Raw genomic sequence first — 18,332 nt, 5'->3', positions numbered from 1 at the left:
CATTGGATGATATAAGGGGTGGACTGGAGAGCTTGGCTTTTTTCTAGTTTTACTTGATTGGGTTGGGATTAGGGTAATGGTTTAGGTTGGGATTTTCCTCGTGTTGTTATGAGGCTTTTGTTTTATAGGTAAAAGAGCATTCAATAAGGAAATTAGCTAAATTTTAAGCTTTTATAGCCTTTTTTAAGCTTGTACTTAATGTAGAATTCATTGAGTTCAACACTGCACTTAATCATTCTTCCTGAAATGTCAATTTTGTAGATGACCTCTTTAAGTAGTTGATTTGTTAAATCGATGATGGCATATGCCTAAAAATATTATCTCAGTCGTCAGGAGGCCGTGACCAGTGTAAAAGCTATTTTTTTCAGTCGTGTGTAGTTAACTTTCATAATGCTTTGCTAGCATAATTGTAATGCCTCTAATCATATATTGAAAGAATGTATGGATATGGTATGATATATATATAGAGATCTAAACCGAAATCTATAAGACACCTTTTGTGGGAAAAACCATAATACCTTTGGGTTAAAAAGGATAATACCTCATAGGTTAAGTGCGAGTCTCTACAAATGATATCAAAGCAATCACCATTCAACGAAAACTAAGTGCTATATCGTGTAAGTCACTAAGTGCTACATGATGAGGCCATGAGAGTCACTAAATGCTACATGGTATAGAATCACCTCTAGCATCCCAACATCTTATATGATCTTGGTCTTGTGGTTGGATTTAATTTGACAGAGATATCAAGCTTTAAAGGTGAGAAAATTATGACACCTCCAATCTCACATTAGAAGAATGTGTGGATATAGTATGATATATATGTAGAGATCTAAACTCAAATCTATGAGGTATCTTTTACGAGATAAAATTGTGAGACCTTAGGGTCAAAATAGATAATACCTCGCAAGTTAAGTGTGAGTTTACAATAATACACTAAGACTTAGTTTCTATCTGTTTCTTTGACTAGAATTACAACCATTGTTTCATTAGACATTGTCAAAGCCAGGGATAGAACTAGCAAGCAAAAGAGGTGAATAAAGGTATTGCTTAGCTCTTTAAAGGCTTTTTGGCACTACTCATCCCACTTGAACTTAGTTACATTTTAAAAAATGGTAAACAATTATCAACCTGCTTAGATACAAAGTAGTTAAAGTTTGCCACCTACCCTGTCAATCTTTGCATCTCCTTAGTAGTTCGTGTGGGGGTTTATGTCCAAAATGGTTGTCACATTCTCATAGTTCATCTCAATATCTTTGTTAGAAACTATAAACCCTAAAAATTTACCTACTTCCACATCAAGCGTACATTTGACAGGATTCAACTTCATGTTATACTTTCTCAAGTTAGTGAAGACCTCTACCAAGTCCTGTACAAATTGTTCCAATGATGAGCTCTTAATCAGTATGTCATCCATATACACCTCAAAAGACCGACCAATTTGTTTCTTGAAAATCTTATTAACAAACTTTTAGTTGATGGCCCTTACATTTTTAAGAACAAAAGGCATAATCATGTAGCAAAATAGACCATCCTTAATGATGAAAGATGTCTTCTCCTAGTCCACCCTTGTTAAATTAGTTATATCCTAAAAAAGCATATATGAAACTCAAATACTTGTAACCCATAAAGGTGTCAATCAACCTATCAATCGAAGATGGGAGAAGCTATATGTAGGGCATGCTTTGTTCAAATCTATGAAATCCACACACATTCACCATTTTCTATTCATCTTTTTCACCATAACAATGTTGGTAAGTCATTTCGAGTATTTTACTTTCTTAATATATTTAACCGCAAATAATTTTTCTACTTTCTCTCTAACTATTTGTATTCGCTTAAATGTGAAACATCTTTTCTTTTGCTTCACTAGCTTCACGGTTAGGTCCACATTCAAATGATGAGAGATAACACGTTTATCTAAAACTACTTTATTTGTGTAAACCAAGCAAACACATCTGCATTACACTGCAAGAACTTATGTAACATGGCTCTTGCCTTAAAATTCAACAGAAAACCTGTTTGGGTGAGCAATTCTTCATTCGATAAGCATAGCTAGATTAATACAATTTACTCTATAAGGTGAGTTTTGGATTTTCTTGTTTCATTACGAATGTCCAAATTACCTATACTGAATGTCTAGGCTAAGTTTGAGTTTATTAAGTGTATTAAAGATGGGCGATTGGATTATGTTTTAAGTTCTTCAAAAAGTAAGGATGATATGTTTATTTTTTGGTCTTCCTATTATGTTAACTGAAGGCTTAATAGGTGGAACTAACAACTATAATTTGGTTTGTTTTCATATATCTAACCCCTGTAGGCGTGGGGAACTTAACCTTCAAATAGTATATAGCTGTCACTATTTTGGCTTTTTTCATTAGTGAAAAATAACATTGTAGGCTGAAAGTTGGTCCACTACTAAAAAATCTGCCAACATCATAAGCATGTGCTTGCCATATCTTATAATGACTAACAGGGTGATGAAACCTTTCATTGTGAGAGGTTATTTGGTGAAGCCAAAGATAGGCCCTGATGGCTTTAAATTTTTGTCAAAAAATCTTATCTATTTGAAAGCCTGGTATTGTATCAAATTTATTGTACTCTCATTGTCTACCAGGATCTTTTATACTTGATATTTAATAATGGTTGCTAAGACCACTATGGGATCATTGCTACTGTCTATCAAAATATCTGTATCTTTCTTTAAAAATTAAACTTACTAGTCTTCCATTCTTTGTTTCTTAGAAGCTACATCAATGGCCATTACATTAGACAAGTGAGATTTACGCATTGACTTGCTATTGGCCCAATTCTCTATTGCCCTTACAATCACATGAATTATTATTTGGATTGGGCATTTACCGACAGCTTTTTCTTGGTATGCCATCTCATCTTGAATTACACTAAAAGTAGGTGGGTGCATCTCATATTAGGTGAGGCAGGGGTTATTGTGGTTATTGTTGTGGTAGGTGAATTAGTTGTTTATTAGGCCTTCCAATCTCTCAATCTCTTTTTGGAAAATGATGCACTCTTCAATGGAATACCTGTAGTTGAATGATAGGTATAATGTTGTTTTAATAGGGGTTGGTTGTCAAGGTTTCTAAGTAAAGGCCTTGCTTGGTTAGTTTTTTAATTAGGTCATTGGGTGGGGTGTTGGGATATGGCATCGAGAGTTTTGTTTTAGCTTTGGTAATGTTTGGGCTATGACTAGGAGGTACGACTATTGTTACTTTCCCAATCTCTTCTTTTAGGTTGGTTGTGGACTTGGCGGTTGTCATGGAACTGATAGCTTGAGGAATTGGTCTACCTATTGTCTCTTCTTAGACATTCAGAGCATTGTTCATTCCTTTCAGCTCTATTTGTGGTCCAGATCTCTTCTACCTTAATAAATTTTTGACCTTTTTCATAAGGCTAGTATAATTATTTTGGTTTATTCTCCGTCAAAGAATACTTAAGATGATCATGTCTAACCCCAAGGGTAAAAACTTGGATAACCCATTTAGTGTTAAGTTCATCAATCTTCAGTGTGGCAACATTAAACCTTTTTAAATATTACCACAAAGTCTCATATGGTTTTTATTTTACGATAAGTAGGGTCACAGATGAGTGCATTATAGCTCTGCTGTTCAAAAAAAAGCTAAAAATTGCTTGTTATGGGTATCGAAGCTATTTACAATAGCTAAGGCCATGGAACAAAACTAGATTCTAGCTCTTCCCAACAAAGTTATGGGAAAAACTCTATATTTTATTACATCTAAGGCGTTGTATAGTTTCATTAAAATTTTGAAATGATCCAGGTAGTCTTCTAGATCAGTAGCCCTATTGTGTGTCTCTTTAGGAAGCTTTAAGGAGGTATGGATATCTACTTGTTTGATGGTAGGGGTGAAAGGGCTGGGGTCATCTTCTAGCCACTGTAGGTCTTTGTTCATTTTTTTTTCAAATTAGCAAGATCCACTCAAGACAACAAGTTATGCGCCAGGCTAGTAGCTTTCTACAATGTGGGTAGGGTTTTGTGGTGGCTCTCTAAAGGATGAAACGGAGCTTTCTCTTGGGTGTGGTCTTTTCTATGAAGATTGTTAAGTGGCTTATTGGTATTATTGAAATAGCCTCTATTGTGTGGCTACTCAGGCATTCATAAGCTGTATTTAAGTTATTAGGGCCTAGAAAAAGTCTAGGGAAGATTATTGTATGTTTAGTTAGCATATCAGGATTTGTGTAATAGGAAGTGAGACATATATAATGGATGTCGCAGGGAGAATGTTTTGCTATTAGGTAGCATTAATGGGTTGTAAAGATTGGACTTGTGCAAGGGATGGTTGGGATACTTAGTTTGAGGGTCCAGTGACAATGGTATGGCCTAGTGGTGGAGTTAATGTTACATTTGGAGATAAAACTCACATCACGTTTTGGTAATATCCCAGGAGTTGTGTAGTCCAAGCATTTAATGAGAACGGGTTACTAGAAAATGGGGAAGTAAGGTTATACCTTAGGATTCCATGAGGGAAGATTTGGTGATGGGATTTACGGAGGGGCCGGTAGCATGACTACCATATCTGAGATAGCTGCAAGTTAAGTTGTTGCATTAATGGTAGGTTTTATAGTTTTAGAAGATTGGAGGTGGTAAGACATAGCTTTCGTTCCCACAAACAACACAACGCTAATTGTTAAGGTATTTTTAGTGTTTTAAATGGTGTGAGCTGGTAAGATGTTGAGGATAGGATGGCTTGAACTTGCAATCAGAAAGCACAGTCAAGGGAAGCCGAAGTTGATTCTCCGACTTATGCTTCGATGCTCAAGTCAATTAGGTATTGGAGATAAGGAAAGAAAAAATGAAGAGAAATATGTGGAAGAAGCTATAATAGAGGAAATTGCTAAAGTGTGAAGTATGGAGTTATGTGTTACGTACCTGAGTTTCCTCTTTATCTTATTTATGAGACAGTAGGTGGTGATCTAATTGAAATAGTTGATAAGAAGTATACATAGAGCTTGAAAGAGGTCTATGTGGGTGGCTGACAATCGTATTTAATAATCCCAAATAGGTATAGGCTGCATTTAATAGCTCAAGTAAATTCGAGATCAAGTGTTCAATTCTAAAATGATACCTTGATGGGACGTTAGTAAAATGTTGAGTGAGCTTTTTTTTAGTAGGAGGCAAGCCAATTCCTCATATAAAGATGATGTTGCAACTGGACTTGCACTATCTAAGCAATCCAAGGAGTTAACCATGTTGACCAAGGGTTGACTAAGTAAATGAACGTAACAAGTTCGAATATCATGTTAAGTTTAACTATTAATTTAAGATTTAATTGCATCTATACCTTTCAAGTCTTTTACTCTTTATTTTTCCTTAAGCACTAGAATGGTTAGGTAACCACCTAGGTAATGAGGTGCGGTAGTGCTTTTTCACTTGTCCAAATATTGAGTGATAAAACTTAATTAAACGTATTTTAAGAGAATTTGAATATATATATATATATATTGGGTTATATCTACATGAAAAGATCATTATATCGAAAAAGATTTAGATGAAATTATTTAGGTGAAATTCATAAATTTTTTTATTAAAAATAATTAAATAAAATCAAAATTAAAATTAATAGATTGAAAATTTTGGTTATATAGATCAAGTGTGTAAAATATGAAAAAATTTTAATAAATTTTGATATATTTTTTAGATAAGTATTTTTAGTAAAATTTTTTATAAAATTTTTATTATTGAATAAATACCAATTAAATTTGAATTATTAACGATATTTTTAATAAATTATTTTTACATATTATTGATTTTCATATTAAATTCTATTACTCTATGAATTTAAATTTTTTTATTTAAATTTTTATTAAATTAATTTTAAAAAGTTTTGTCCCATTACATCAATGTAAAATAATTAATGAGTTTTATACTAATTTGTGACCATTAATTTTATTAAATCTAAAAGATCAAAATAAAGTCAAATTCTTTTCATTAATATTTATCTTATCTTTTTCTTTCTATCCATTATCTCTACATATTTATTATCTTTTTCTTTCTATATATTGTCTCTAATAACTACAGATTTATTATCTCTAATAACTACACATTATTTCCCTCTCTCTTTCCCATTTTAGTCTTTCCTTCCTTGCTTTGTCTTCCATCTCACAAATTTTGCATTTGAATTCACCTCTTGACATAATGAGAGGTAGTTCAAGCTATGTTCTATTTTATTTTTTTTTTCATTCAATTGCTACAGAAATACTAAAAAACCTTTACTTTCCAGAATCCAAGTTCTTAAGCTGCATTTCTTGTATCTTGATGGTTAATAGATAAAACTATAAGTCCTAATTATTGTAGGAATTTTATAGAAGGTCAATTTTCTTGGTACTTTTTTTTTGGAGGGTGAAAAACTTTGTATTGAAGGAAAATAAAAAATAAACAAAAAAAAATTTGTTTAAATTCTGTCACTAAATGAAATGTATCTCAACCGTTTTTAATGTCCTACGAATGTAGCAAGCAAGTGATGGCATTTGTGATGGAAATAAAAATGAAAAATAAAAAGTCTAAAAAGAAGTGTAAATCAAAGTAGAGAACCAGTCCCAAAATGCATAAAACTCGTAAGATTCTTTTTTTCTTTTTATTTTTTCTATTATTTTGAAAAAATTGTTTATGTTAATTTAACTCTTTTAAGTGTGAGATACGATACAAGTATTTATCATCGGGTCAAATATTTTTCCCTATAAATGAAATTATGGTACCACATTTACTATATTTTTTTTTACCACATTTCTCACCATATGACGGTTTCCATATACTTGGTGGTGACAAAAGTTATTTCGATCTGACATTCCAAACTCAAAATCGACCAAGGAATCCAATATAAGTCCAACTGATCGGAGCAATAAATATGGCAAAAGAAAACTATTTTATGATATGATTATATTTCACTCAAAGAGTTACAACTATAGCATAAAAGGAAAATGTAATAACCAATGAAACTTCATATTCTTTTTACCCAAAATATTAAAAAGGAAAAAAAAAAAGAAGAAAACTAATAGCCTGTAAATTTTGTGATAGTAACTAGTAGAAGCAGCGGGACAAGTCGGTGCGTTAGCCAAGAATCTTGGTTCCAATGCCCTCAAAACTCATAATCTCATGAATCAACGAGTGCTCAATGCGACCATCGATGACGCTAGTTGCCCTGACCCCTTGAGCAAGGGAACGGATGCAGCAATTCACCTTTGGTATCATTCCACCAGCAACCTTGCCATCTTCAATCATCTTCTTCACTCCCTTTATATTAATCTCCTTCACCAGGCTTCCAGGATCCTCCCTGTTTGCCAAAATCCCCTCCACGTCTGTCAACAGAATCAGCTTCTCTGCCCCTAATGCGGCAGCGACCTCCCCAGCTACCGTGTCAGCGTTGATATTATAAGGCTGGCCCGTCTCATCAGCCGCCACTGAAGCAATCACTGGGATGTGCCCGCTATTGATTAGGGGTTGGAGGATTGCAGGGTCGACTCTGGCAACCTCTCCAACGAAACCTAGTTGAGTAGCATTTGGACTAGGCCGGGCTGTCAAAAGACGCCCATCCATCCCAGAGAGGCCTACAGCAGCTGCAGCCGGATAGGCATAGTTAATACGAGAGACAAGATCTTTGTTGACCTTACCTACAAGAACCATGGAGACAACGTCCATAGTCCTGGCATCGGTTACACGGAGGCCATCACGGAAATGAGCTGGAATATTGAGCTGTTTGAGAAGTACATTGATTTCAGGGCCTCCGCCGTGGACAAGGACAGGACGGAGGCCCATGCAAGAGAGTAAGACGAGGTCCCTAACAACTGAAGCCTTCAGCTCAGCCGATTTCATAGCAGCACCTCCATATTTGACAACAATTATCTTGCCTCTTAACTTTTGGATGTAAGGAAGTGATTCAGAGAGAATTTGAACTCGAACCTGATCTGGTGATGTGCCATCATTAACGACAAAGGTCGAGTTTGATGCCCCTTGGATTCGGAGACAATATGGTTTTAGGTTGAAGTGGAAATTTTTCCTAAAGTTTATATGAGTTTTTGGTTTGGGAAATGACGAGTACTGTTTCGAACAGTAAAGATTGAGAGATTTGGGTGTGGTTGTTGCGGCCATATGTGCTTCAGCTGTTGTTAACGCTGCATTTTACAGAGCTAAATGAGAGGAGAGGTTTAATAGGAAAAGGGAAAAAAAATGGCACCAGGTTCCGGTGAAGAAGAGTCACAGAATTAAGAACATAGAGTCATGTAATAAATTATTGATCAGAAAGATAAGGGAAAAGAATATTTTCTACAATTATTTCTCAATAATATACTTCTGCCTTGTTCTGACGGAAGTATTTAGAATAGAGAATAGATTCTGCGTTTTTTTTCTAGCTTCATCTCAATTTTTGGTTTTGCTTTTCCTGTTTTTTAATTGGATTGGTTCATTTTTATCAAGGTATACAACAAGGGACCTAGCACATTCGTCAAAAAATATCACGAAAGGATCAAGGACACAGCCAATACCAAGCTACAATAGAAACATGTACATACATACGTACATACATATATATATATATATATATATATCAAACGACCTTAGGCGGTAATGGCAGCATAAACCACTGGTACCTAGCGCAAGGCAGCCAGAGCAGCCCATGGTTGAACTAATGCTTCAAGAAGTATCTCAATTGGATTAAACCAATGTTTCAAAATTCAAGAAACTTAAATATGAAAAGCAAAAATTTAACTGAGCTAAAAGTTTCGAGTTCCAAAATGAAAGCCCAGTTCCAACTTCTCACTAAGGTCTACTTGGTAAATCCATATCAATAATGTCCATTTGACAATTTTTCTTCGACTGCTAAACCCTTCATCAACAATTTACAATACTTTTCTAGAGCTGAGTTCAGCCAGACCGTGATGCGTTAGGTTAAATGAAATACACAATTTCCCCAAGATAAAATGACATAGATGTGCTTGTCAGGCTAGTTTAATCTCCTTTTTTCCTACCTTGTTTTTCGTAGGTAAAGTTTTAATTTCCAAACTAAAAGCATCAATTCCACAAAGATGGAGAAACTTGGTATCAACTGATATAATTGATGAAAACTGTCCGAGAATTAGAAGCAAGTTGATAGATGAGAATGGCATGAATTTAGCACGCAGGCAGAGAAAGAGGCAGAGAGAAATGAGTTTGTATCCAGTATCAAATATCTCCAATCTTTGGAGGGATGGAGGGATTTAGAGAAGGGGTAGCAACAAACTTGAAGAATAAATCATCTTAATGACTGGAGGAAAACACATTCGCGTACGGCGCGCGGATCCGAACAGAAATGGAGCAGTTAGCCTGGATTACAAGAAATATATAACAATGATACAAAGACCCTTTAAAATGCAATTGCGGCTGCAGTTCTCTCTCCCTTTTTCCTCAAAACTGACCATCATCTGCATGATAAAAAAATCTACCCAGAAATTTCAGGAACCCAAAGAAATCAAGTGGTACGCTGTACATGCACCAGTGATACGAAGAGAGGGGAAAAAAACAAAATATCCAGCACCATAAAAGCAACTAGAATACTGTTAAATGAAATGAGAGATAAACGACCTACAGCCCCATATAAATATCCTGGGTAATAATGAATCCTTAATAACAGTACTTGCAATTCCTTACCGATAAACTGTTACAGTGAGTTCTCTCTTATTGTCTGCAATTGAGAGAATGAAATTCGGATTATTGACCCACCAAGTGAAGTTGCATGCTTGGACACAAGGGCTTCAGTAGCTTGCTCCTCGGTTTCAAACATAACAAGGGCTTGCTTCTTTCCATTCATTTCAAAAAGCTTGGTATTAACAATGGTGCCATGTTCCGCCAAGTGATTCACAATTTCCTCTTCAGTGACATCCTGGGGTAAAGTGGAAAGATGAACCATCTTTGTTGGGGAGCAGCAGTAACGGTAGTTCTTTGCAGCATTGCGATTAAAGCGGTTGAGATTTGAGTTCACGTATTCATGTGTGTCAGCTCCCTGGGTTATATTTGGATGTTTTGAAAAGTTGACCTCCAGTCGCTTCCCAAATAGCATGGCCCCCTGAATCTCAAATTTCAAGTGTGTTAGTACCCAGTAAGAAGGAATTTTAAATGAGCACTACACGTAATCATACTGGCCCCACTAGACAATACTAACCAGAGAGACTTGATGAGAAATGAAAGGTGGAACATCTAAAAAGCAGTTAAAAGGTTAAAGTAAAAAGCTCACTATTCTTCAATAGTGCATTAATGTGTCGAGATTCTCTCATACAGACGGGAAGGCAAAGAGTACAAGATAATTCCATTTGAAGCACGTCTAAAGAATAGGGAGTTCACCATTCAGCTTTTTGAGTGGTGAGTTTCCTAGATATACCTTGAAACATAAGAGGGGGGAAAATCAATTTATAAAATGTTCATTGCATCGTAGTCAACACTGCATCAGATGCATAAGAAAAGATGAAGACAGAATAAAGACAAATTCCTCCAGATGAATTACTAAGCCCAATAATTTTACCAATTAGAACAACACAAAGGCACGTAACTAGATAGAACCAGCGACTGTTGACATCAAAACTAGCGAGATCACATTCGTAAGGAAACAGCTCTTCTTGATCAGAAATAACTTGGCACGCTATAAAATCAATAACAAACCAAGCATTTTTCCAACTATGCATAGTCAACTATACGCATCATATTCCAAATCATATGATTTAACAAGATTGTTGTCAGAATCTTCTTGAATAGACCATATTGGTAAAGTATGTTCAAGATAGCAACCTTATACTGTGAGAAAAGAACAAATTGTAATTTAAATCCAAGTAAAAATATCACTGACTCATAATTAAAGAAATTTTGAGGTAAGTATTTTTCAATGAGAAATAAAAATCCAAGAAGTACATTTCGAGAGATTCAAAAGCCAAACCTTGAGAAAATGTACTGCCAGTTCAGCCTGGAAGCCATCACCCATCTGAACAAGAGCATGATCTGGTTTATTGCGTAGAAGTTTAATTCTCACAATGTTTCCATAAAGTGAGAACAGGTTGAATAGCTTATCCTCATCTATTCTCTGAAAAAAGATATTAATTGTCAAGCTCCAAGATACAATGGGTCCACAGTAATTTAGTAATTCAAACAAAATCTTTAAAAAAATTGATGGCGACTAGCTTACATCAGGATTTAGATTGGAAACAAGCACAGTACACCGATCATTTGTCCCACTTATTCCTGGTGGCAAACCTCCTCCAAAAGCTGCTGCAATCGCAGCAGCATTAGCCATCTACATTTCATGGAGAAAAGGGAAATGCAATCATTAAATGTGGCAGTATTTCACAGATAAAATAAATAAACAGATTTTTCATGTAATTCATTCTGCACTTCACCACAAATTTGATGCAGTTAAAGCATCTAGCAAACCCCATGCAAGATGGAAATTGACAGAACCTTTAGCTGGAATGCGACAACATTTGTTACAATCAAAAACTTTAAATAGGTTAAAGGAATTGTAACAAGTGCAAAAACAATGTTTAGCATGTTTCTTTCTTTTATTTATTATTTACCTTTTTTCAGTTACCCCAAAAGTCAAATTCTTTGAGTAGGAGAGGAAAGGAGTAAAATGCACAAGAATGAAATACAGATGCATGTCATATGCACTAGCCCAAATTATTCCACAATCCAAGTTTGATCAAACCCATTTCCATTCTCAAGACCATAATGCATGTTCTAATAATCAGTCATGAAACCAAACAAGAAAAAGCAGATGGGCGCAAAGGCGATATTTGGCATGCAGAAAAAGCATATGTTTATCACATTCATACTGAAACAAGATTTTAAGAAACAATAGCGGTTAGTTGGCAGACATCCTGAGTGTTTCCACCAAATAACATAAGGATGATAATACCCCCAAGATCAGAAAGAATCCTCTCATATATATTTAAACCATGATCTGAGCAATACCCACCTGCGAGAATCCAACTGAAACAGAAGAAAACAAACAAGTGTTTGTTAACAAGGAAAACAATCAAATAATGAGTAACAATAAAGAAATTGATATAAAGGTACCAATTAAGAACCTGCCCTGGCTCCATGAGCCTCAGAGGTGTACATACCTCCTACATCACCATACCCAGGATGCTGCATTGCAAAATATATGCAAATTAAAATCATGAAGGAAATAACTGCAAAAAAAAAACAGCTGTGGACATGCACATATACTCAAGAATACTCATGTTAAAGGAAATTGCACAAATTGAATATACCTGTGTTGATCTGCCCTTCTGTTCTGTTGGAAGATTTGGATTTGTGAAGTCCCTAAGCAAGGGGGGATAATACAATTTTAAGTAGCATCAAAACGAAAATGTCAACAAGATATAAAAGAGATTAAAAGAGAAGCAAGTGGCTACTAGCATACCTTGATCGATCATTATTGTAATGGACTTGTAATTCATCTAGGCTGAAATGAGAAAATCAATAATAAATTAATAACAAACATGAAACAACGGTCTCTTAAGAAGTATAATCTAATCTGACAAAAAAGAAAAGTATAATCTAAGAAACAAATGAACTTCCAATCCACATGTCCTAGTCACAAATAATGATATGATTGTTACTTGTTGAAAACCTACTTTGAAAACTGTATATCCAGCTGACAGCAGCCATCATAAATATTACGGCCCTGCAAAACAGCAAGACATTAAACCTCCTTACAAAGCAAACCACCAAATAAAATTAAATGAGTTTACCATCCAAAATGACTAAATAGATATAGAAGTAAATATACCTGAAGAGAAGTTCTAGCCGAGACAGCACTCTGGCATCCTTGATACTGGATCAGGGCTTGAAAACCTATACAGTTTGCAAAAACAGGATGAAGAAGGGAGGAAAGAATTTTAGAAAAACACAAAAAGTTGATTCAAAATTATGTTGTCATGGCCATGTATCTAAATGTAAGGTGTAAACAACATTCACAAAAATCACAGCAAACACAATAGAAAATGGAAATGTAGAAACTTCACAGCTTTGAAATTGTTTCTTAGTATGCTGGTCTTAACATAAATATATTTACAAAAAGTCCTTTAAAGAAAAAAAAAATTAAATATCCATTCATCTATATATTGTGAAAGAGTTCAGGAGGCAGCTTTAGAAAATAGAGTGATGGAGAGAGAAAGAAAACGTGAAGCTGACCAGCCGACTTCTGAAATGTTACAATCTTCTCCACAAATCCATGAGGTGAGAAAACCTGGTGTAGCACTTCCACGGTAATAGGGTAAAGCATATGATGGATTGTAACCAGGAGGATTCGATTCGGCTGTCCATCCAGAGTGTGCCCAATAGTAGACCCGCATAGAGACAGAAGAGAGAGAAGAGTATAAATGGAGAAGTATAGATAGAGAAGAGAATAATAAAGAAGCACATACAAAGAGAAGAAGATCAAATGAATAAAGAAACAATCACTGAATATGCAGCAAAAAGGCCTTTAAAACACTAAACTTAGAAAGGAATATACTAACCAGGGAAACTCAAAAAGAGAAGAAAGGAAAGCCAAAAGAGATTTATTCTAGTTAGTTCATATGTATGCACTTGAGGTTAGTCGTGCAACAATGAAATTTATTAGCTTAAATATAATGCACTCTAAAATTGGATGGTATAATGCATAGAATTAACAGGACAAAGGATTGCCCATGTTCTTTTTGTAGCTAAAACTTAAAATATACAGATAATAGTCAATAATCCACAATTGAATAAAGCCCCAAGTAACTTTAAGTAAAATAGTTGAAATGCTAATCGGACTTAGAAATTAGGGTTCAGAATTTTCCAGAAAGAAGATGAAACTCCAAACAAAATAAGACAAACTCTTGTTCAAAAAAATGACCAGAGAACGATGTACTGCACTGAGCAAAGAACATGTCTGATGGAATGCAAAGGCATGCAATACACCAACAGATTGCATCTTATCAGTATCAGAACCGAATTACCAAACAATATATGATGCCAAAATACCCTTTATAAAGGCATCCTTGTAATCAAACAGCTACTACCCCAAACTCAACCACCGATATTACCAGTAGGAACTTAATTAAAATAGCTCTGCTTCCCTAGTCACTCAATTATTAAAAACAAAAGATCTGCTTTTCATATTAAGAAATTAATCAGTCTTTCAGTGATCTAGCATAGAGTAGTTTTTGACAGTAATCAATTAAGTATTACTCCCCATCATCAATTTTAAGGATTATTTAGAAATTCGGGAGTAGACCACATTCTTTACTTAGCTTTAGAAAATCAAACTGCCTCAAATTCTGTTCAAGTTAAGGTATTCCTCATAGTCATTTTACTGTATCGTAGGTACTCTCCCTATTTTCAACATGGTGCCTCAGTCATCCCAACAGCCTTAGGTTCACTATGGAAACTTCACCTCGACATTATTGAATGATCCTTAATGATATCAAAGACAAAAACTGACAATTAAAAAAAAATTCATATCCAGTTCTTTGGTGCTCCAAAATACAAAGAGTCCCACACAAACTGCTTAGTTTTAAATATTCTCCATAAAGACCAATAACTATATTCATCTTGTATCCACTATATAATAATATGCTAATTTACTAACCTCATCACCTCTTCCTTGAGCATTCTGATCCATCGTTGTTAGTTCCTGATGTGATGAGAATTGAACATAAACATTCCTCCCCCTGGAACATTATGAAATCATGCATAAGGATTTGAAAATAAGGAGCTTAAGAAGAAGCAAATACAATACTTTTATACCTAATAGTTGGTTGAACATTAGCGTAGAACTGCAATGCATTGATGGCTGAAGGAACATCTTGCATTTGGAGAAGAGCCTAAACACAATCAAACAGGAAAAATATATTACATCTAGAAACAGATAAATTTTCAAGTTCAAACAGCTAAATCTACCACAAGACATCAAGTAAAAACCTGATTCTTTGCACGGAGCATTACAAGCTTTGTTATCACTCCAAATGGCTGGAAAAGTTGAAGCAAATCATTCTGAAACAACCAAAAGGAGATGCATCAGATAGCACACGTTTAACATTGAAGAGTATGCAGTGCAGTTACAAAAATAAAATCCTATGCATTTTCATTGAAGTCTACATTACATGGACTCAGGTATAGGTATCCAATAAGGGTATGCGTCTAAGGGTCTTCCTCACCATTTGCTCAAACATTTGGGCTCACAAAGTTGGATAAAAAGTGTCCAGAAGTAAGAAACAGGTACACAGATAATTCTTATAAAAATGTAATAAAAAATATGTAAATATAATTTTATTATATAAATAAATTTCTCTTCTATTTTACCCTCGTAAAAAAAATTATTCCTCTTTTCTTTCTTTACTTTAATAACCTTAAATGCTCAAACAAGCCCACCTAGTGATATGAACTATATAGTCAAGCAAGAGAACAAAATACAAAACGGCCAGGATATGATCCTTTTGTTTCTTTTTGGGCTAGATTAATCACTTGTTAAACCTAATATTACGGTGAACCTGCTTCAGCATTACCCAATCTTCTGTCCACTGATGCTTGCAACTTATCAGAATACAGATTAGTCTTCTGGAAATGTTGTGTCTCAGGGGTTTTCTGCTGAGCTTGAGTTTTAAAGTGAATTAAACTAAAAAAGATAAAGGAAATATTAACTAGAACATCACTTGGCTTAGAGTTGGCAGTTATAAAGGAACAACAACCCCCAAGCCACAAAGTGAAGCACCTTTTTACTCAGTGAATTACATATAACGGCACCAATAGTTGAATAAGAAATGAAATGAATCAGTTTTCTCAAATGCTTCAAACACCAAAAATTAATATTAATCCAAAACAAAATTTTCCTAAGCCATACACTTTCCAGATTTTCTTGTCCACAGTTTTTCCATAGTTGGCATCCCGAAAATGCCACAACCATCCTACCAAAAGTATCTTTTCAACAATATATCATCATACATTTATGAGTAAATGCCTTAGGATTTAGGAAGTAATCTCACACAGAAGTTCCACTTTAAATAGTAATGTTCTTTTTAGGAATTCATAAATGCACCAAAAATTTTAACCTTTTTTTTTTTTATTTATTTAGTATGAAACAAAGTTTTATGTGTTCGCGTTATTGAAGCATACACTCTAAAAACAACCATGACTAATAAAAAAAACCATTTTGATTACTGCTGAAGCCCGAACTCAGTAGCATAGCCGTAGAAGTTAGTTGTAAGAGAAGGAGTAAGCTAAAAAAAGAAAGAGGCTTTACTTCAGAAATTTCGTGGCCTACGTTGCGAACATGAATGACTTTAGAAGGTTCCGCCATTTGTAACGACCTGTAACAAACTCAAACACAATCAAATATCTTTCTTTCATTATTCTCCTATCAAAATTAATAAAATAATGCCTTTCTATCCAAAATGCGAGCAAAGAAAACCAAACAAAAAAAACACAATTTTCTCACTAAATTTAATTACTTTACCGCTTTTTCCATGTAATAGAATGGTTAATTCAGTGCATCTATCAGTCAAATCGTACAAATTCAATGAAAAAAAAAAACTTTTAATTCAATGTGTTCTTTTTTTGTCTAAATAAAAGAAGGAAATCAGAGATGAGTGTGAAAGTCAAAAAGAAAACAAACAATCCTAACACTTTGTTTGGTTGCGAAGAAATCAAAAGAAAGGCACAAGAAAATTTAAAAAATTAAAAGAAAAAAAAAAAATAACAGAGGCTTTCAATCTGACAAATAGAGAAATTAAATTGCAATATATTGATTTTCTTAATTCTTTTCAGAAACAAAATGGACCGTTATATTTAGCTAAAAGTTAAAACACGGTGAGATCAGAAAGAGAGAAAGAACTTGCCTGAGCAAGAGAGGGAAAGATAAAGGAAGCGTGCACAGAGAGAGAGGAAAGAGGGAGGGATTTGAGAGGAATCAGAGAAGAGCTGTAGAAGTGTTTCTTCGCATCTTTATCTTGCCCTATCTCTTTCCTCTTTTAGCCCTAAATACCACGCTTCTCTCACTCTCACCACCATCCGCTTTTTCTCTTATTTGGAAACACTATAAAATTATTTGTTATAATTTTTATTGTGTTATAATTCATATTTATATATTAAATTAAAATATATATTTTTTAATTTTATTATATTTATATTTTTTTTTGTTAAAATTTTAAATTATAGTATTTTAATATTTTTATTATTTTTATGTGATATTTAAAATTATTATATTTAGTCATAAGTGAGTGAATTTCATTTTTTGTTGTTTTATTTTTTAACTCATATATTCTTAATAAAAAAAAGTGAGCAAATAAAAATTTTTTGTCTCTCATAAAAAAATAAAATAAAAATAAAAAGTTAGTGTTTGTTTATGGGTTAATGTTTCAAATAGAATTATAATAAAATTTTTAATATGATAATTGAATTTTAATATAATATTTGAATTATAAATTTATTAATTAATAAAATATTAAATAGTGATATGTGATAAATGAGTAGGAAAATTTATATTAATTAATAAATTTATAATTTAAATATCACATTAAAAAATTTTAAAATTTATTATCATATTAAATTTTTTATTATTAATATAAAAAATTAATTCTTTAATTATATTTGAATAACAAATAAGGACATTTTCAACAATTTATATAATTCTTAACACATCTAAAAGTTCATAACTTGATAAGTTCTGTGGTAAAATAAAAAAGGAATTTTTAATTTGATATTTTTATTATTTAAATTTGACTCTTTTAACTATTTTATCTTTAATTTTACCAAATTTATTTTTTATGTTTCTATTAAAAATCGTACTAAAATTTTTATCATGATTTGCGTGACATAACATTTCAAAGATGACTAGCCATACTCTTTTAGATGACAATTTTTTAAACTAAGTTGAATGTATTAATATGAAGAAATGTATTTTAATTATATTATATTGAATAACATTTTAATTAAAAATAAATTTATGATTGCATACTTCAAAATCTGTAGGTATATTGATGGTGTTCTGGATGTTGGTAAAAAGGAGGTTGGCTTGATGGTCGTATTAATGACAGTCAAGATTTGCAACAAAAAAGTATGATTTAAAGGCGTCAGAAATTAATTTTTTCCATATTCCGACGATTAAATTAGTGAAATGTTTTAAGCTTTTAATGAAAAAAAGATAAGCTGTAAATTTTAAGAAGCTTAAAGAGAAAAAATTATTATTTCATACAATACCTAAATTTCTTTTTTATCTAATATCTTAAAGGTAAGAGGTTAACATAATCACAACAATTAATAATTGATAATAAATTTGTATGAAACTTCAGAAGCACGCCGATTATTATACACT

General features: G+C 33.4%; 2 pseudogenes across 2 annotated transcripts; both read right to left on the bottom strand.

Moving 5' to 3' along the window:
* Positions 1–6,886: 6,886 nt before the first annotated feature.
* LOC111315725 (acetylglutamate kinase, chloroplastic pseudogene) lies at positions 6,887–8,373 on the bottom strand (annotated as a pseudogene). The gene has a single exon (XR_016330809.1). The product of XR_016330809.1 is annotated as an acetylglutamate kinase, chloroplastic pseudogene (transcript).
* Positions 8,374–9,518: 1,145 nt separating this feature from the next.
* On the bottom strand, positions 9,519–16,970 carry LOC111315724 (polypyrimidine tract-binding protein homolog 3-like; annotated as a pseudogene). The gene is made up of 15 exons (XR_016330808.1): positions 16,858–16,970; positions 16,263–16,329; positions 14,945–15,016; positions 14,771–14,847; positions 14,613–14,694; positions 13,190–13,313; positions 12,786–12,850; positions 12,631–12,680; positions 12,417–12,458; positions 12,265–12,316; positions 12,079–12,139; positions 11,967–11,980; positions 11,178–11,285; positions 10,932–11,075; positions 9,519–10,070 (listed from the first exon to the last, which is right to left on the bottom strand). The product of XR_016330808.1 is annotated as a polypyrimidine tract-binding protein homolog 3-like (transcript).
* Between the last annotated feature and the right edge of the window lie 1,362 nt (positions 16,971–18,332).

This window comes from Durio zibethinus, chromosome 20 (genome assembly GCF_047325235.1).
Source record: "Durio zibethinus cultivar Kanyao isolate XHJ-2024 chromosome 20, ASM4732523v1, whole genome shotgun sequence".
In the NCBI taxonomy this organism is placed as follows: domain Eukaryota; kingdom Viridiplantae; phylum Streptophyta; class Magnoliopsida; order Malvales; family Malvaceae; genus Durio; species Durio zibethinus.
The sequence above is the reverse complement of the archived record's forward strand: the minus strand, read 5'-3'. Positions and strand labels throughout refer to the sequence as shown.